Source organism: Ursus americanus, chromosome 5, assembly GCF_024610735.1.
Source record: "Ursus americanus isolate L20-20 chromosome 5, mUrsAme1.1.p, whole genome shotgun sequence".
Lineage (NCBI taxonomy): Eukaryota > Metazoa > Chordata > Mammalia > Carnivora > Ursidae > Ursus > Ursus americanus.
The window spans coordinates 72,828,403-72,845,969 of NC_142131.1; the positions used below are offsets into that span (position 1 = coordinate 72,828,403).

Below are 17,567 nucleotides of genomic sequence, written 5' to 3' on the forward strand. Positions count from 1 at the left end.
TCTTAGTCATTTTACTTCACGTCAAAATATGCCAAGACGTCAATACAAGTCCTGTCTCGATCCGGCCCGAGGTAACGCGCTGTGTTTTTCACATGTTCTGTTGCTTATTAAGAGATAAAGATTTGGGTTTGCTCATTAGTCATCTTCTCAAAAAATGTTCTGTACACTTATTGATTTCTTGCGAGAAATTCTTTGAACATTTCTTAACTGGAAATGTTTTAGGAAATTCCAGACCATAGCATCATATGGTAAGTTGTTCAAAGAACTGTGCCTTTTCAAGGTCTGCTCTAAGAAAAAGAAAAATGCAAATAATAATAATAATAATAATAATAAATGCAGTTATAAAGACTTGGATAAAGATTAAGTAACAGAAGTCACTAAAATCACCTTTTCCCTCCTTTCCAACTTTAGCTTTCCAAAATACAACAGTATCGATCAGAACCCTAAGTGCTCAGAGCTCCCCAAAGCTGACAGCTCAGACAGGCCTGCAGAGATCCTTGACGTGTAGCTCTTCCCTTTGCCTTCCGTCCACTCACTGCTCAGAAACTGAGTACCCGTTACTACGGGCCAGGCCCGGGGTGTGCAAGTGAATCTTCCCAGCCTCATTTGGATGTTGACCCTCAAACCCACATATGTGAGCATGACCTCCGCCGTCACGTCTGTCTGTCAAGAAGACAAAAAAAAAAAAAAAAAAAAAAAAGCCAGGCTGGAAAGAGAGAGCCTGGTTCAGCTGCAGACATTCACAACCATGATTTTGATGAACTTCTTAAATTTCACATTCTAAACATAAATAACCCTGTTCTACAGGATGCCTTTTTCTCCTTCAAAAATACGTGATTTTTACTTTGAGTGTGATTTTTCTTACTTGATATTTCTTTTCTTTTTTTAAAATTTAAATTCAATTAACATATAATGTATTATTTGTTTCAGGGGTACAGGTCTGTGATTCATCAAGTTTTATATAACACCCAGGGGTCATTACAACACATACCCTCCCCAATTTCCATCACTCAGTTACCCCATCCCTCCACCCCTCTCCCCTCCAGCAACCCTCAGTTTGTTTCCTAACATTAAGAGGGTTTGTCTCCCTCTCTCGTTTCATCTTGTTTCATTTTTTCCTCTCTTCCCCTATGATTCTCTGCCTTGTTTCTTAAATTCCACATATCAGTGAGATCATATGATAATTGTCTTTCTCTGATTGACTTACTTCGCTTAGCAGAAGCCCTCTAGTTCCATCCACGTTGCTGCAAATGGCAAGACTTCAATTTTTGATGGCTGAGTAGTATTCCATTGTGTACATATACCACCTCTTCTGTATCTATTCATCTGTCGATGGACATCTGGGCTCTTTCCACAGTTTGGCTATTGTGGACATTGCTGTCACAAACACTGGGGTGCAGGTGCTCCTTCGGATCACTACATTTGTATCTTTGGGGTAAATATCCAGTAGTGCAATTGTTGGGTCATAGGGTAGCTCTATTTTTGGGGGGAACCTCCATACTGTTTTCCAGAGTGGCTGCACCAGCTTGCATTCCTCCCAACAGCGTAAGAGGGTGTAATTTCTTTTATCTCCGAACAATCCCAGAGGAAGCAGATCAGCTCTACTACCCTGGAAAACAAAGTTGATAAATGATAGAAAGATATATAGATGATTAGAAATAAAGAGAGAGAGACACGATTCGTTGCGTTTATAAGAAGCACCAACCGAGGGGCACCTCGGTGGCTCAGTAAGTTAAGTGCCTGCCTTTGGCTCAGGTCATGATTGGGGGGTCCTGGGATTGAGCTCCACATCTGGCTCCCGGCTCATGGGGAAGCCTGCTTCTCCTTCTTCCCTGTGCCTGTGCTCTCTCTCTCTCTCTCAAATAAATAAAGTCTTTAAAAAAAAAGGAGCAGCAGCAGCACTTACCTAATGCACGAAGTTGAACAACAGGTGTATCCCAAGTATAAATAATCTAAACACCGCTAGTTCCTAACCACTCTTCCAGAATGAGTAGGGCTTCCACATTACCTTAACTTTTCCCACGGGGGTAGGGTGATCCAACTACTTGAAATTGAAGGATATTCTGATAATGACTTCCATAAACCCTGGAAACAGTTCTGGGCAAACAAAACTCACAGATAGGAGCGAGTATCTCTCTTTTTTTTAATATCTGGAGCTGCATTAAGCATCCTAGAGCAGCTACCTTCCCTCCCAGGAGCTGAACAACAGGGCATGCTCTGCAGCCTGCGAGCCCTGGGGTCCCACTCAAGTCTGTCTTCCACCAGCACTGGCTCTTGTCTTTTCGTCCGGCTTAAACTGTCTGCTCTGATCACATCTTCTCAGAGACATCTGAGGGATTCGTGTAACCCTACCATTTTGTTATCATCAACCACAGGTCACTGGCACTAAACATTGGTGTACATTGTTAACGAACCTGGTCTCCCACACTGTTGATGTTGCATTGCGGATGATGGCATAAATAACGACGCACAATGTCTGCCGAGAACATCATCGGAACTTCATTGGGTTATATTTGCTTGTGGCCTTGTTGGTCTGAATATAATGCGACGATGCCTATTCCCAAGAATGCGGGTAGTGGTAACTGTACTTTCGATGAAGTTTATAAATGTTTGATAGTTTACAGAGGACATTAAAAACGTTTTCTGCTGCAAGCACATAGCTTGTAAGGTTTCATTCAACAGGATTTTCAGACAAAGACAGCTCAACCCTAATTCCTCTCTCCTGATAAACAGGTGTACAGTGTAGTCGACGTTCACGGATGGTATCTGCGTGAATGAAGCGTTAGATCTGGAGAGTGTGTGTTGTGCTTTATTCTGGGCTCTCCAACTTTGGCTTCTAACAGTCCTTGACCTTAAAGCAGCGCCTCCATTGAGCACGGTCCCAGGTCCTGTATCTGCAGCCAACCAGAGAGCCTCTTGTTGGTTTCTGCACCATTAGCTTGTGTGAAACCCAGAGTATCTTCAGCTCAAACTGTAACTTTATTGGAATTGCCAGGATTTCCAAACAGGGTAGGATGTGGACGTACATGCATGAGTGATGGTAGAAAGACTCAGAAACAGTGGAGAACAAGGGCAGTGCTGGCAAATCCTGTTTTGCTCTAAGGTTTTTATTTATTTATTTGATAGAGAGTGTGCGCCAGAGAGACAGAAAGAAAGAGAGAGAGAGAGCATGAGCGGGGGGGGGGGGGGGCAGAGGGAGAAGCAGACTCCCCACTGAGCAGGGAGCCCGATGCAGGACTCAATCTCAGGACCTGAGAACATGACCTGAGCTGAAGGTAGATGCTTAACTGAGCCACCCAGGCGCCCGGCAAACCCTGTTAAAGCAATCCCCACTCTCCCTCTCTCTTTCCTTCTAGCCAGAACCAGCACTCAACGTCCTTCTTAAAGTAACTGCCAGTGGTTTCCACCAACGATCCAATGTGGCACGCGGGGCTGGAACCTACTTGCCACTCTGCCAGATTACTGGCAATCATTTTCAGGACGCAATCATTCCACAAAATACTGGGGGAGCCACAGGAGAACAGGTCTCATAATCAAGACAAGTCAAGAGTGTTACATCTACCATCTTGCTTTTGGGGTACTTACGTGTTGGGGGCCTGGCATTTCAAAGGGCCAGAGAAGTCCTGCAGGAAGGAAGCCTAGTTTCTTTGATTAACGCAGTGTTTCCCACACTCACAAAAATAACAGAAGGTCCCTCAGAATGTACAAGGCAAAACCCGCACTTAAGAATCTCATCCTCCACGTGTGGGCCACAGAGCCCCCCCCCCGCCCCCCAGGGGGTGGCTTTAGAAAGAGAATACCCTGGTATCCTCTCTCCCTCTCACATTCAACAAACAGTTCCCCAGGACTCCCAAATCCTCTGGAGATCTTTGCATATAAAAGGGAGGGAAGAGAAACCCCACAGCAGCCCGCAAACACTACAGACCAAGAGCTAGACAGCCCCTGGCCCCTTGGCTTCCTGCCCTGGCAGGGGCACTGGTCGCTTTGTGCTCACTCCCTAAATACAGACTGTGTCTCCGATTCACTCAGAATCTGTAAGTGACCATGTGTGTTTTCGAATGGTTGATCAAATACCATAAAATTGTATTCAAATACACCAATGCCTTAATAACCTAAATTAAATTGGACAAACTGCAGGTTGAACTTGGGAAAATCAAAGAATAATTAAATCTGAATTTTCTGCTTGATAAAGATCTCAGAGGTCTAACCCCTTCGTTTTATAGGTGAGAGAATGGAAGCCCAAGGAAACGAAATAAATGTCAAAAGAAATTGATTTGATTGTTTTTATGGACCAAGAATAATGCAAACTACATGTTGACAGATCATTAGCACATGGAATGGATTTTTAGGACATTGCTTATTAGATTAAAGGAGCCTTGGTGATGAGGAAAATCTTAAAAAATGATCAAACAGTCAAACAACTCTCCTTCAAGCATGCTTATTCTGGGGCGCCCAGCTGGCTCAGTCAGTACAGCACGAGGCCCTTGATCTCAGAGTTGTAAGTTCAAGCCCCACATTGGAGGTAGAGTTTATGTTTTTAAAAAATCAATTAATCTATCTCTTATTTATTTATGTACTTATTTTAATTACACCGATAACCTTTTTATTGCTTTACATCCCATAAGGTAAAAGCGTACCCATCACCTTGGTATACATACAGCTACGAAGGTGGGCCCTTTGGTATTCAGCACCACAATTTCATTTCACATAACCTATCCTAAGCCTCTTCCATGGAGTACATGTGTTGACTGAGATTATGGGTTTGCTTCATGATGAGAGAATGAGAGGTGATAAGTAGAATGACAGATGGGAGACAGAGCTAGATTTGTCAATTATAAAACAGCAATGCTCAGAGATCATCTAAGACTTCCTTAAATTTCAAAACTGACATGGGTTCCTAGTTTTGTAATTCGCAAACGCTTCTCAAATCCCCAGTTTCTCCTGTGCAAATATCCAGGCAAATACGGCGGGAGCTCACTACCACAGTATCGTAGAAGCTGAAACAGCAGGTTGCAAAGTGGACCTCATCGTTAGCTGTTCCACAGTTCATTCAAACCTGTCGATGTTCTGGGCTGGAGAAGGAAAAGGCATCAGAAGGTCGGGTTTTCAAGGATCAAACTTTCCATTGTTCTTTGAATCAGAGATCGGCTGTGAGTACAGAGCTTTGCATAAGAATTAGTCCTCCTCCTTGCATAAGTCAGCTATTTTCAGCACAGCCTCACAATCTTCGATTTCTGGGTGTGTAACTATGGCAATGAGATTAAATGGCATTCAGTAAAATTCATTTTACAAATTAGCTTGGGAGGGTGTCCATGATGGTGATGAAGGAACAATGCAAAACTATGAGGAAACGAGGGGGAAATGAAGTCGGGTTTTATAATCGTCTTCGATATAATCCTCAAAACCATCTAGTACCATGTGGCAGTTTGTGAGTGATGTATGGTGACTTGAAAAAAAAAAAAAAACGATCAGATAACTGCTTGACAGATTTCTTGACTCAGCGGAAGGCACCACACCTCTCCACTTGCCTCTGGACCATCATACAGCGTCCTTTGTCTGGGAGCGCTTATGTGTCTGCGTGCTTGCCAGAGTCTTTGATCAGGGACTTTTATACTAAATAACAGTCAAATCAATTTCAAACACCTTCATTACAGTACACAGCTCATTATGTTCTGGAATAATGTTTGGTTCCAAGCCCCAGGCCACGTTATAATGAGGACAGGAGTGCACACCAGTCTACGCTCCACAGTGACTCCATATTTCTAGGCAATGGTGCAGTCACCACTGGCCTCAGTGGAGAGCAGGCACTCATTTGCAGCCTTTAAAGACGCTCTCCTAATGTTTTAAACAGTTTGCCATAAAACATAGTTCGGGTTTTTTTTTTCCTTAATTGAGGTATAGCTGACATACAATATAGATTAGTTTCAGGTGTACTCATGGTGACTCAGTATCTACATACATTATGAAGTGATCACCATGATAAATCGAGCTCCCATCTGTCACCACGTAAAGTTGTTAGAATATTATGAACTATATTCCCTGAGCTGTACATTGCAGCTCCCTGTCTTACTTATTTTATAACCCAGAGTTTGTACCTTTTCATCCCCTTAATCTCGTTACATTATTAATGTTTTTCCTTTCTGTTGGAAGACTTTTTAGAAATGTATACATAGATACGGAAAAGACGACGCTAGATAAATAATTTTTCAAATCCTTCATGAGTGATTAAACACACACACATAAAAAGTAATTCTCTCGAATCTTTTTTAAAAGAAATTGCATATACAATGTTGTCTATTTCTCTATATGTCTGTCCCTATGTGTGTGGAGGTGTATCAACCTCTTTTCAGAACACAGATGTAAGACAATTACTTTATATGAAATCTTAGAGGACAGACTGCTATCTTATCCATTGTTGGCTCACACAGTAACTCCAGTGCCTGGATTGGCCAACAGTTTTATGAGTATATTTACCCTTCCTGTTTTGGTAAGGCAGGAAAATGAACATAACCTTCATGGCCTCATTTTTGCTCCATAATATTTGCACTATTCCAATGCCTAAGTGACCATCCATGAAATTGTGACATTACACTTGAAATAAATGTGACACAATGTTGGCTGCCAGTGTTTTTCCTCTCTGATTTAATTATAAATTCTTGCTAAGAGCCAATAATAGAGGAATTACTTCACTGGACACACAAGACATTATCAAAATTACTTGTGTTTCTCTGTTGCTGGGAATATAGGGTAGCGGGGCAGAAATTCTTTTTGCTGTCACGATTGATTATCATTGATTAATTGTTTATAACTCTAGATGGAAACAAATGCATCCTGGCATATAAATAATCATAACTTGTTTTCTTGCCAGCCAGTCTTGCTCTGCTTGGTATCTGAGAAAACACTGGAGTAACAGAGGAATTGCAATGCTTTTTTAAAAGGATGGTTACAAAGATAAAACGGATTTTTATGCAGCATAAGCAAGTGATAACAGTTTCCATGTTAACCTTCAAACTCGACTTGAGAACGGGATTCAGCAATATTTTTATAGTTAGCCCTGAATATCTTAGAGGGATCTCTGGGAGGAAAACAGTCCTTATGTAGAAGATGTGCTCAAGCCATCGGTTATAATGTAGTATGACAGCCAAGGTCTCGCACAGGGGGCCAGATGACTAAAAGCAGTATATTATCTGCATAATCCAGGGTCAGCAAATGGAGATGAAACAGACCAAAGGGAAACTTGAAATCAAGCCTTGTCCTTCAACACGTGCCATCAGAAGCCGTGGTTTCAAGTGGCGGAGGTGATAGTATCTAGAGAATGAGAACGCACGCTCATCTTCAAGGATGCTGCTCCAAATGGGTCTGTGCAGATCAGCTGGGTCCATAACTTGTTTGTTACCGTTGAAATTAAAGGCAAAGTGCCAACTAATGTCCACGACAGGGAAAAATGAATTCATGAAATTGCCTTCACATTAAGCAAGCACGGTAAGAAATAAATCTAGATTTATGGACAAATTTATTTGTCTTAAAAACAGGTTTGGGGTGCCTGAGTGGCTCAGCTAGTTAAGTGTCTGCCTTTGGCTCTGGTCATAATCTCGGGGTCCTGGGATGGAGCCTTGCATCGCATCGGGCTCCCTGCTCAGCGGGGAGCCTGCTTCTCCCTCTCCCTCTGCCCCCCACCACCTGCGCGCATGCACTCGCTCTAATAAATAAATAAATAAATAAATAGTTTTTTTTAAAAGAAAACAGGTTTATCTCATAAACACACAGTATGTTCATAAGATAACTCATCTGAGTCACTAGAATTCGTTTTGTACCTCACATTTTCAGGTCAGGTGCAAGTGAAGGATACATACACTTCACTTCCCAAGACTAGATGTTAGTCTGTTTAAAATAGCTGTTTTATATCTTGGCTTGATACTTCTATGGATGACGAAACAAACTGCTTTGGATCAGCATGAAAGAAAAGATATGTCTTGAAATGCAAACATGGACCTGTTTTTTAAACAGGCATTAATGACCTGTAATCAAGGTACTAATCATTAAATAGCAAAACAGTGAAGAATGTGAATTTTAAAAAGAAAGAAATGTTAGTGCTCTGGAACATATACACACAGAGAGCTAAATGCATAAAGATCCTTCTGTAATTACTGACGATTATTATAAATCAAATAAGAAATTAGTATTCCAGGTTCATTAGCTGGTAGCACCTGTTCATTAGACAACAGAAATGTTTGCCATTTGGGAAGGGAAAAGAGACTTCCTAAGTAAGTATCGAAATGAACTGCCTGCTACATTTCTCATCTTTCATGGAGTTCAGAATCCTATAAACGGGAAAAGATTGCAAGAAGACAGCTCTCACCCGCATGCTCTGCTAATGGGAATGGAAAATGGATCCGCCATCTTGGAAAACAGTTTGGGAGTTTCTCTAAAGGTTCAACATAAAGTTACCATGGGACCCAGCAATTCCAGTCTTGGGTAAACACCAAACAGAAATGAAAATGTCTATCAAAACAAACACTTGTACCCATGCATTCCTAGAGGTATTATCTATCCATAATAGCGCCAAAGTGGGAGTGACGCCACTGCTGATCCACAGAGGAAGGGATAAAGGAAACGCGTGAAAGCCACACCACAGAAGAGTACCTGACAACCCAAAGATGGGAAGTACTACTACGACAGGGAAGAAGCCTGAAAACAGCATGATAAGTGAAAAGAAACCAGCCATAAAAGACCATGTCTTGCACATTTCTTAATGAAAGACTCAATAGAAAAATCTACAGAAACAGAAAGGGGATGAGTTGTTGCTTAGGGCTTCTGGGGAGAGAGGGGGTATCGAGAAGTAAGAGCAAATGGGTACTGGGATGCCTTCTGGAGTTACAAGAACATTCTAAAATGAGATCATGGTGATGGCCGCACCAATTCATCAATAAACTAAAAACCACGGAACTATACACCTGAAACGGGGACCTTTTATGGGAGGTAAATGACACCTCAAGAGAGTCGGTTTTTTGTTTTCATCTTTGAAAACACATGCTTCTGGGGGGAGTGGGGCAAGGAGCCTGGGGGTGCAGTCTGTTGGGCTTCTGACTCTTGGTTTCCACTCAGGTCGTGATCTCAGGGTCCCAGGATCGCCCTGCGTTGGGCTCTGGGCTCAGCAGGGAGTCCACTTGAGATCTTCTCCCTCTACCCCAACCCCTACTCGTACTCTCTCTCTAATAAATAACTAAATCTTTTGAAAAACAAATAAATAAAATAAAAATTTTTAAAAAGACCTGCTTCCCCCAGCTCAGGAAGAGAATACTTAAGCTGACAAGAAAGCTGCTACAGGATAGTAAGAGGTTTCAAATAAAAGCCTGAATTTAATGGCTGGTTGCCTGTCCCTCTTCCCCGCCACCCCCCCACCCCCACCCCACCCAAGTGTTTCTTCTGTTGGCACTGCAGCTCGGTAGTCTATATAATCTCTCTCTTGCTCATCAGTTTGGGTTTGGGTTTTTTTAGACAACAATGCACAGACAAAAACTCAAGGTTTACTAGGATCAGATATACCAATAACTCATGTGAATGGTGGTTCTTCCCCTTCTTTGAATGGGTGACTGCCCTGCAGCCCCCAGAGCCCGCCTCTGCTGGAAAGGGGTGTCCTCGGGTAACCGGAGCCCGTGGATAAAGTTTATTCTCCCTGCTCTTTGGCTCAAGCAGAACAATGCAGACACGGAGCCATTACTTGGCTGACAATAGAGCAGATCAGAACGAACGGATGCTTATCTGCGACTGAGAAGACTCACCACCCTGCCTTTTTACTGAAGTAATTTTAAACCCCTTTTCATGTTTTTAATCAGTGAGCCAGGAGGCTTTGCTGGTAAACGGAGGGAGTGACATGCTTCGTATGACTGAATACGGGAGGACTGCCATCTCCACCTGTCCTTGTAAAAGGATAGGTACTGTCTGCTCCTGCAACATTTCGGGGGAAGAGGTTTTTGGTTTTCGGTTCTTGTTGTGTTTTTTATCTTTCTCCCAGGGGGCAAACCTCATGTGTTCCATTCGTAGAGGAGGTTCCCCAGGAGACTTCCACTGAGAGCTGGAAAATGATAGAGATGCAAACTGAGACCAGAGTGGGGAATGTCACTGGAGACCGTGAATGCTTCTGCCCCGTGGTGGGACTTCCGCGTTGACAATGACCAGGAATATCACTTACCGGGAGCCTTCAGGAGGGAACTTCTTTGGGGCTACACTCTGAGCCACTTGACAAAAGGACTTTGAGCACTCTCTGCTTTAGCGTTTGGGCCATCAGTTGTCTGTTCTTACCTGTCAAGGCGGAGATTCAATTCAAGTCCACCTCAACCCTCTTTTTTTGGCCTCAGATTCATTTAGACCTTGAACCTCTCCCTCCAACATTCATGCCATGACCTACAGAGAAAGGAATGCCACCACCCCCCTTCCTATTCACCTTACCTACAGCCTCCTGAATATTCTGACGCACCATTGAAAAAGTGAAGGTCAGATATCAAATACACCTGGCTCTTCAAAGTTCTTTCAGCAAATTACAAAAAATTAGGGTTTACTATTTAGATAACACACAGATATCTTTACTGCTGTGGAAAGCCCAATTATAACTGGTATTTCAGGGCTCTCTGGAGAAAAAGAACTTTCTGTGATGTCTGAAAGGTGCAGAGAGTATTTGTTATCAGTATTTCCTAAGAGAGGGGCGCCTGGGTGGCTCAGTCAGTTAAGCATCTGCCTTTAGCTTGGGTCATGATCTCAGGGTCCTGGGATTAAGCCCCACATCAGGCTTCCTGCTCAGCCAGGAGCCTGCTTTTCCCTCTCCTCCCTGCTTGTGCTCTCTCTCACTATCTTTCTCTCTCTCAAATAAATAAATAAAATCTTTAAAAAAAAAATTCCTAAGAGAAAATCATGAACGATAGGCACAATGCCTTCCAATGGTACAGATACCCACAAAGCACTCCCACCTCCCTTGTCTTATTGGAGAATGCCAAAGGCCATGGGAAGTCCAGAAGACCGAGTTGTCTTACAGACAAGGAAATCAGCCCAGAGAAAGCAGAATGCTCATCAAAGACATACAAGCAGTAACAAGAAAAGCCAAGACCATAACCCATGCCCCTGACCCCTCATTCAAAACCAATCTGCCTCTTTTCAGGGAGTATGCATCACACCTGATCCTGCCCCCGAATGGAGGCTTGACTCCCCTTCTCCTGGTGAGATAGCCTTGCCCTGGCCAGAAACTACCTCAACAATATAGTCTGCAGGAAATAGGATTTCCTACTTGCAGAGTTGTCAAGAACACATGTTGGAATTAAAAAGGAATAAGAAGGTAACATCCACGAGGGGCCAGAGGGGGACGTGTAAAGGGGGCTCACTGTGCCAGCCCCTCTACCCAGAGTCACATGTGAGCCTCCCAGGGTACAGCTACAATGCCCAAGGCTGCCACGCCGTCTCAGGAATTCCACCGCAGACATAATGCCCCCTCCATGGATCGTCTCCTGTTTCTATTTGGAATGGCGTCAACATTCAGAAGCAAAGCTGCATGGTATCTGAGAAAGAGCACTCTAGAGAACAAACTGATGGTTACGGGGGGTGGGGGGGGGTTGGGGGAAACAGGTGCTGGGGATTAAGGGGCTTGTCGTGAGGAGCGCTGGGCGCTTTACAGAAGTGTGGAATCCTTCGGCTGAACACCTGAAAATGGTACACTGTGTGTTAACGAGCTAGGATGCAAATAAAAACCTGGAGGGAGAGGAAAAGGGAAAGGGAAAAGGAGAAGGAAAAGGAACAAGCACTGGATGTAGAGCCAGAGACTCTGAGTTCCAGCGCTGACCTTGGGCCTGTGACTTGACCTTGCTGCATTTCTGTAAAATGGGCCAGAATTCAGAGCACGGCTGTGAGGATCAAGTTAGCTAATATTTCCGGAATATGTGGCGAAAACTATAACCTCCGTAAATGTTAACTACTGAGATTATCGTTATTCGTCTAACAGACCCATTTTACAGAAAAGAAACCGAGGCATAAGCAAACGACAAAGGTTACACTGAGGCAAAGATGTGTTAACTACTACTACGACTAATGCCCGACTCACGAGTTCGCTGTGAGGATTAAGTACATGGGACATGCGCCTTCTGAAATCGAAGTTATTTTTGTACATAGGCTTATACACCCAGGGCAGTCTGTCCTTCCTTTTCTCCCACCCCCAGAGCCTGGAAGAGGCTTTCCACAGAGTCAATGCTAACCGAGTGTTCACCAAATGGATTCCACACACAGCCACTTCCAAGGATGTCAAACGCTGGATCCAGAGGTGAGAAGCTATCGAATTTATTAAATTTATTGAATCTCTACCTCTGGATTCAACCAAGACCTACCTTTTTTTATCACATTATCAACGAAACACCTCTGATTATTGATTTGGTAAGTGACCAGCCTGCCCGCCAGTGTAGACAGCCCTTGGAATGGTCTGGAGCACTTCCATTGCTAAGGACATAGTTTTTCTCCCATCCAGTGGGTCTAAATGTCTAATTCTCAAGCGTTCATCTAGGTGTGGTAGGAGCTTCCGTTTCCAGAAGTTAATTTCCGGCAAGACGAGGAGGCCAAAGGTAAGGCAAAAGGATATCTCAGCAGTAAGTACCACTGTGAGCCACAGTCCTTCTGTACCTGCAACTCACTGACTTCCTCTGAAATCCATGGCTCCCTTCTTTTATCTGGCCCCTGGCCAACACACAGCATCTGCTCGGGACTGTTTTCGATTGAAAGACGTCTGGTGGGCCTTGCTGGAAAGGGAGTATACATCAGGATGTTCCCCCACATAATTGCTCAGAAGAGCCTAGGCCGGCACTGTATCAGGAAAAAGACGAAGACAGGAGGGCTCAGGAATCTAGCAGGTTTTGTGTTCTAGGTGGGTCCTGACGCCAGCGTCGAAAGCCCTCAGCAGAGAGGTGCGGATGAGCTGCTGGCATTGCTTGCTCCCCTCTTCATATCTGGTCCATAGAAATTTACCTTGAAACTCCTTTAGAAACTCTTAATTTTATCTGGGAGTGAAGCCAGATCCAGGACACTGGCACCAGGTATTCTAAAAGTTTCAGAATCAAGGTTCTTTAGAATGAAATTTTAGATTTTTAAAAAAAGATTTATGTATTTAATTTTTTTTTAAGACTTTATTTGAGAGAGTGAGTGAGAGAGAAGCACATGCTGGGGGAGGGGCAGAGGCAGAGGGAGGAGTAGACTCCCGCTGAGAGGACGAGACAAGGACAAGGACAAGGACGTGGGGCTCCATCCCAGGACCCTGGGATCATGACCTGAGCTGAAGGCAGACCTTAACCGACTGAACCACCCAGGCGCCCTGTGTATTTATTTTAGACAGAGGAAGAGAGAGAAACCCAAACAGGCTCTGCACTAAGGGCAGAGCCTGACGCGAGCCTCGATCTCATGACTCAGATCACAAACTGAGCCAAAACCAAGTGTCAGACGCTTAGCCGACTGTACCACCCAGGCGCCCTGAAATTTTTAAATCTCATCTCTCCTTCAAGAGGCAGGGCAACCCAGCCTCTTGAAGCAATGGCCTTTCCCAATGTAAACACGGGTTCCAACACCTACAAAAGAAAAGTCAACCAGAATCTGGTTATTTATGAGCACACTAGAAGTAGGACTTGGGAGTCACTGGAAGAAGGTAGAGGCCTATTCATTCAATTTTCTGACAAGGGAAAAAAACAAATAAACAACCCGAAACCATCATTCTCTGAGTTTCACACTCCAGTCCTGCTTAGAAATTATTCTAGGAACATAATGCCAAATCGTGGGCATCCAAGGACACCCTGGCTAAACCAAAAAGAAAAGCAGGTGAGCAATGAACTTTATTAGCATGTGTCCTCTTGGGCTGATGACTGTCATTAGGCTGCTAGAGGGTGACATCATTTTCTCTAAGAGGCAGTCAGCTCGAAAATGTCAACTCTCGCGGTGAATTAATTCTCGCAGCTGCCTCATGTTGCCTTCTGCTCCTTGCTGCAAGAAACGGACAGATTTCACTTCTGGGATCTGTCAGACATGTTGCTGTTTTAAATATTACATTTTAAGCCCAAGCCAACCTGAACATATTGTGTTTGGAGAAGCCCAGTAGGAAAACGCTGCATTCAATAGAGTAAAAGGCCAAAGTGCAACACTCGGTAATCTCATTGGAAAAGTCCTCACTTTTTTGGTTCAAATTGCTTCCAGTTTATAATGTTTTTTTCAACAACTCCTCTAGTATGAAGTTAATAGGAATGGTTACACTACAAGGATGCCATCATGAAACAGTCACACAGGGAGTCAAGGGCAGAAGGGTTGGAAGGAGTGAGAAAGGAGACAGATTTCAGAGCAGAGATAAGCCTCTCTGCACAACACAACCGATCCCAAAGTTCTGGCCTCTCATTGTAGCTCTTGTTCATTTCACCAGCCACAGGAGAAAAAAAAAAATACATGGTGCCATTTATTCATTTTTTTCAATAAACATTACTGAGTGCCGATATTTTGTTCTGCTCCTGGGCTGGACACTGGGAAATGAATGAAAGACACTTCCCACCGAGTCCGGCGGGGGAGGGAGACATGGGAGGGGAAATAAGAGAACAGCCTGGAAATTCTAGAGGAGAAGGGGATTCAACGGAGTTTTCTGAGAGTGCGTTTTACAGGAAGATTATGTGTGTTTACAGACACACCTGTACGTCCCTTATGTAGGGGCGAGTGAGAGAAAATGGGGGAAGAAAGACAAACGGAAAACCATCTTTAATAAATAACTACGTAGGAATCAGGTATAACCTTCATAAGTGAATGAAACACCTGCCCGTGGGGTCCAAAGCACCAAAAAGGGCCGCAAAGTACCCCCAAAATATCTTCCTTGTTTTCTAATGCAGAAAACACTTTGAGCTGCAAATTAATACTTTTTTTTTTTTTTAAGATTTTATTTATTTGACAGAGATAGAGACAGCCAGGAAGAGAGGGAACGCAAGCAGGGGGAGTGGGAGAGGAAGAAGCAGGCTCCCAGCGGAGGAGCCTGATGTGGGGCTCGATCCCATAACGCCGGGATCACGCCCTAAGCCGAAGGCAGACGCTTAACGACTGCGCCACTCAGGTGCCCCTGGAAACTAATACTTTAAACCCACTGTTAGACTTGACAACGTATAAACCAATGACGTCCATGAACATGAGTGTAACTGACGGATACTGCACTGTCTTCCTGAAGTAAGTTGGCAGAGAGGTGTCTGGGAGAGCATCACGCCTAAAGTCCTAGGAAAAGAGCAAAATTAAGGGCTAGAAAAAGTGGTGTGTTGCCTTTCATGTTTTTATTTTACCTTATTTTAATTTATATGCAGTAAAAGGCACAGATCTGAGGTGTTAAGAGTTTGATGTTTCACAAATGCAATTGCTCGTATAGCCCGCGCCCCCGTCAAGACCCGAAACGTTTTCATCATCCCACTGAGTTCCCCTCTGCCCTTTCCAAGCAATCTGCGCTGGCCGCCTGGCCAAAGGCAATCAGTGTTCCAATCTATTTCACCATAGATTAGTATGTTGCCTGTGTTCTTAAATTTTACATAAATGGAAAACTTCCATATGCATCCCTGTTTCTGACATCTTTCATACGGTATAACGTATCCACTCGTTATGAAGAACAGTGGCTGCTTCCTTTGTCTGACTGAGCAGTAGTCTGTTGGAGGAATAGACCACAATCTGTCTGTCCATGTCTGTTGACAGACATCTGCGTTGTTTGCAAGCTCCTTTGAACATTCTTGTACAAGTCTTTTTATAGATATAAGTGTTAATTTCTACTGGATAAATAAGTAGGAGTGAACTGTGGGGTCAATGTGGGTTTTAACATTTTTAGCAGGACTTATCATAAAAGTAGGCGCATTTAAACTTGACCTCGAAGGATGAAGTAGAAAAGGAAATAAGGGCCACCCAAGCTGTCGGAGGAGGACAGGCAAAAAAGCAGGGGTAGAAAGGGAAGTGGCTGCAGAATTTGGGAAGGTGAATGGTCAGATGTGAATCATAAGGTGCATGGAGGGTGTTCTTTCTGGCAAACAGCTCCTGGGATGTTTCCAAAAGCTCTGTTATTGTTAGCAGAGTCTACAGAGTCTGAAATAATTACGGGAACTTTTGCAAGTGTTACTAAGCTTCTCAGAAAATGTCACTGTTTCTGGGAAGCCTAAGAAAATAGCAAGAATAAAGTCTTACCTCCTATTCAAGCAGATCTGATTCAGGAGAACTGGTATCCCACTGGGTATTGGGTATCAGGTCCACCACTGTCATCCAGACATCATTTCCACTGTATCGTAAACAGGGTCTGGACTAAAACAGGTCTTTCCCTGGTGGGACCCAGGCTCCGCCACTTAGATGGCACAAGCCAGTTCTCTATCCTCTTCTCCACACTCAGATCTGTACCTAAGAGCTGTTTGTTGTAAGACAGGCCAACTTACGGGCTGGAAGCGTGTACCTTTCAAATACTATCAGCTCAGTCTATTTTGCCAAAGCCCCCTTTAAGTATATTATGTAATTCTTTGGATGAAGAATCTTTCTTTTTTTTTTTTAAGTTTATTTATTTATTTATTTATTTATTTAAGTTTATTTATTTAAGCAATCTCTACGCCCAACATGGGGCTCGAAGTCACAATCTCAAGATCGAGAGCTGCATGCTCTACTGACTGGCCCGGCCAGGCAGCCCTGAGTGGATTAGGGTTCTTACACATTTGATCATTAAAAAGGAAAATGAACGGTTGTTGAGTGATTCAATCTACTCTCTTCTTCAGTTTTTCAACCCCAAATATGGTTCATAATTATGAACTGATTACTGAGATTTCCAGCTCTACATTATTTCCCTTGGCTCTACCAACTATTCTCCAAGAAAATGGATTCCCAAGCCACAAATCCCCCCCCCCAAGCCCCAACCCTTGAGAAAGGTATATACTATTCATAAAATTATATACAGTAACAGCAATAACACACAAAGAGACACATCCCCTACTACAGGACAGACCATGTAGCTAAGACTTTGGTGCTATTCCCGCATCTTCCTTCCACGAGGATCTTGCGTGACACTAGAACTCAACTATTCATAAGCTAGTCAGACACAGGATCAGACAGCCTGGGCTAGGTTACGCTGCAGGTATAGGGGGAAAAAATTTCAGCGACATGGGGCACCTGGGTGGCTCAGCCGTTAAGCGTCTGCCTTCAGCTCAGGGCATGATCCCAGGTCAGGGCATGATCCCAGGGTCCTGGGATGGAGCCCTGCGTCGGGCTCCCTGCTCGGCAGGAAGCCTGCTTCTCCCTCTCACACTCCCTTTGCTTGTGTTTCCTCTCGCTGTCTCTTTCTGTCAAATAAATTAATAAAATCTTAAAAAAAAAATCTCAGTGACATAAAAACGGAGGCTTACTGCTCACTCCTACTACTCACCCACACTAGAATGTTGTAGAAAGATAAGGAATAAGGAGCCGCGGGTGTTTCCACCACTGACCATGTCTCCTGGATCAGGACCTGTAACCTCTCCGAATTGAACTACTTTACCTACAGGATAAAAACATTGTGCCAGATGATCTCTGAGGCC

General features: G+C 43.7%; 1 long non-coding RNA gene across 2 annotated transcripts in view; it reads right to left on the reverse strand.

Moving 5' to 3' along the window:
- Positions 1 to 1,101: 1,101 nt before the first annotated feature.
- Positions 1,102 to 17,567, reverse strand: part of LOC148110148 (uncharacterized) — a 56,010-nt gene continuing 39,544 nt past the window's right edge. For both annotated transcript variants that reach the window (XR_015724335.1, XR_015724334.1), the window contains exon 3: positions 1,102 to 1,609. This is a non-coding gene — a long non-coding RNA (uncharacterized LOC148110148). The remainder of the gene's footprint in view (positions 1,610 to 17,567) is intronic.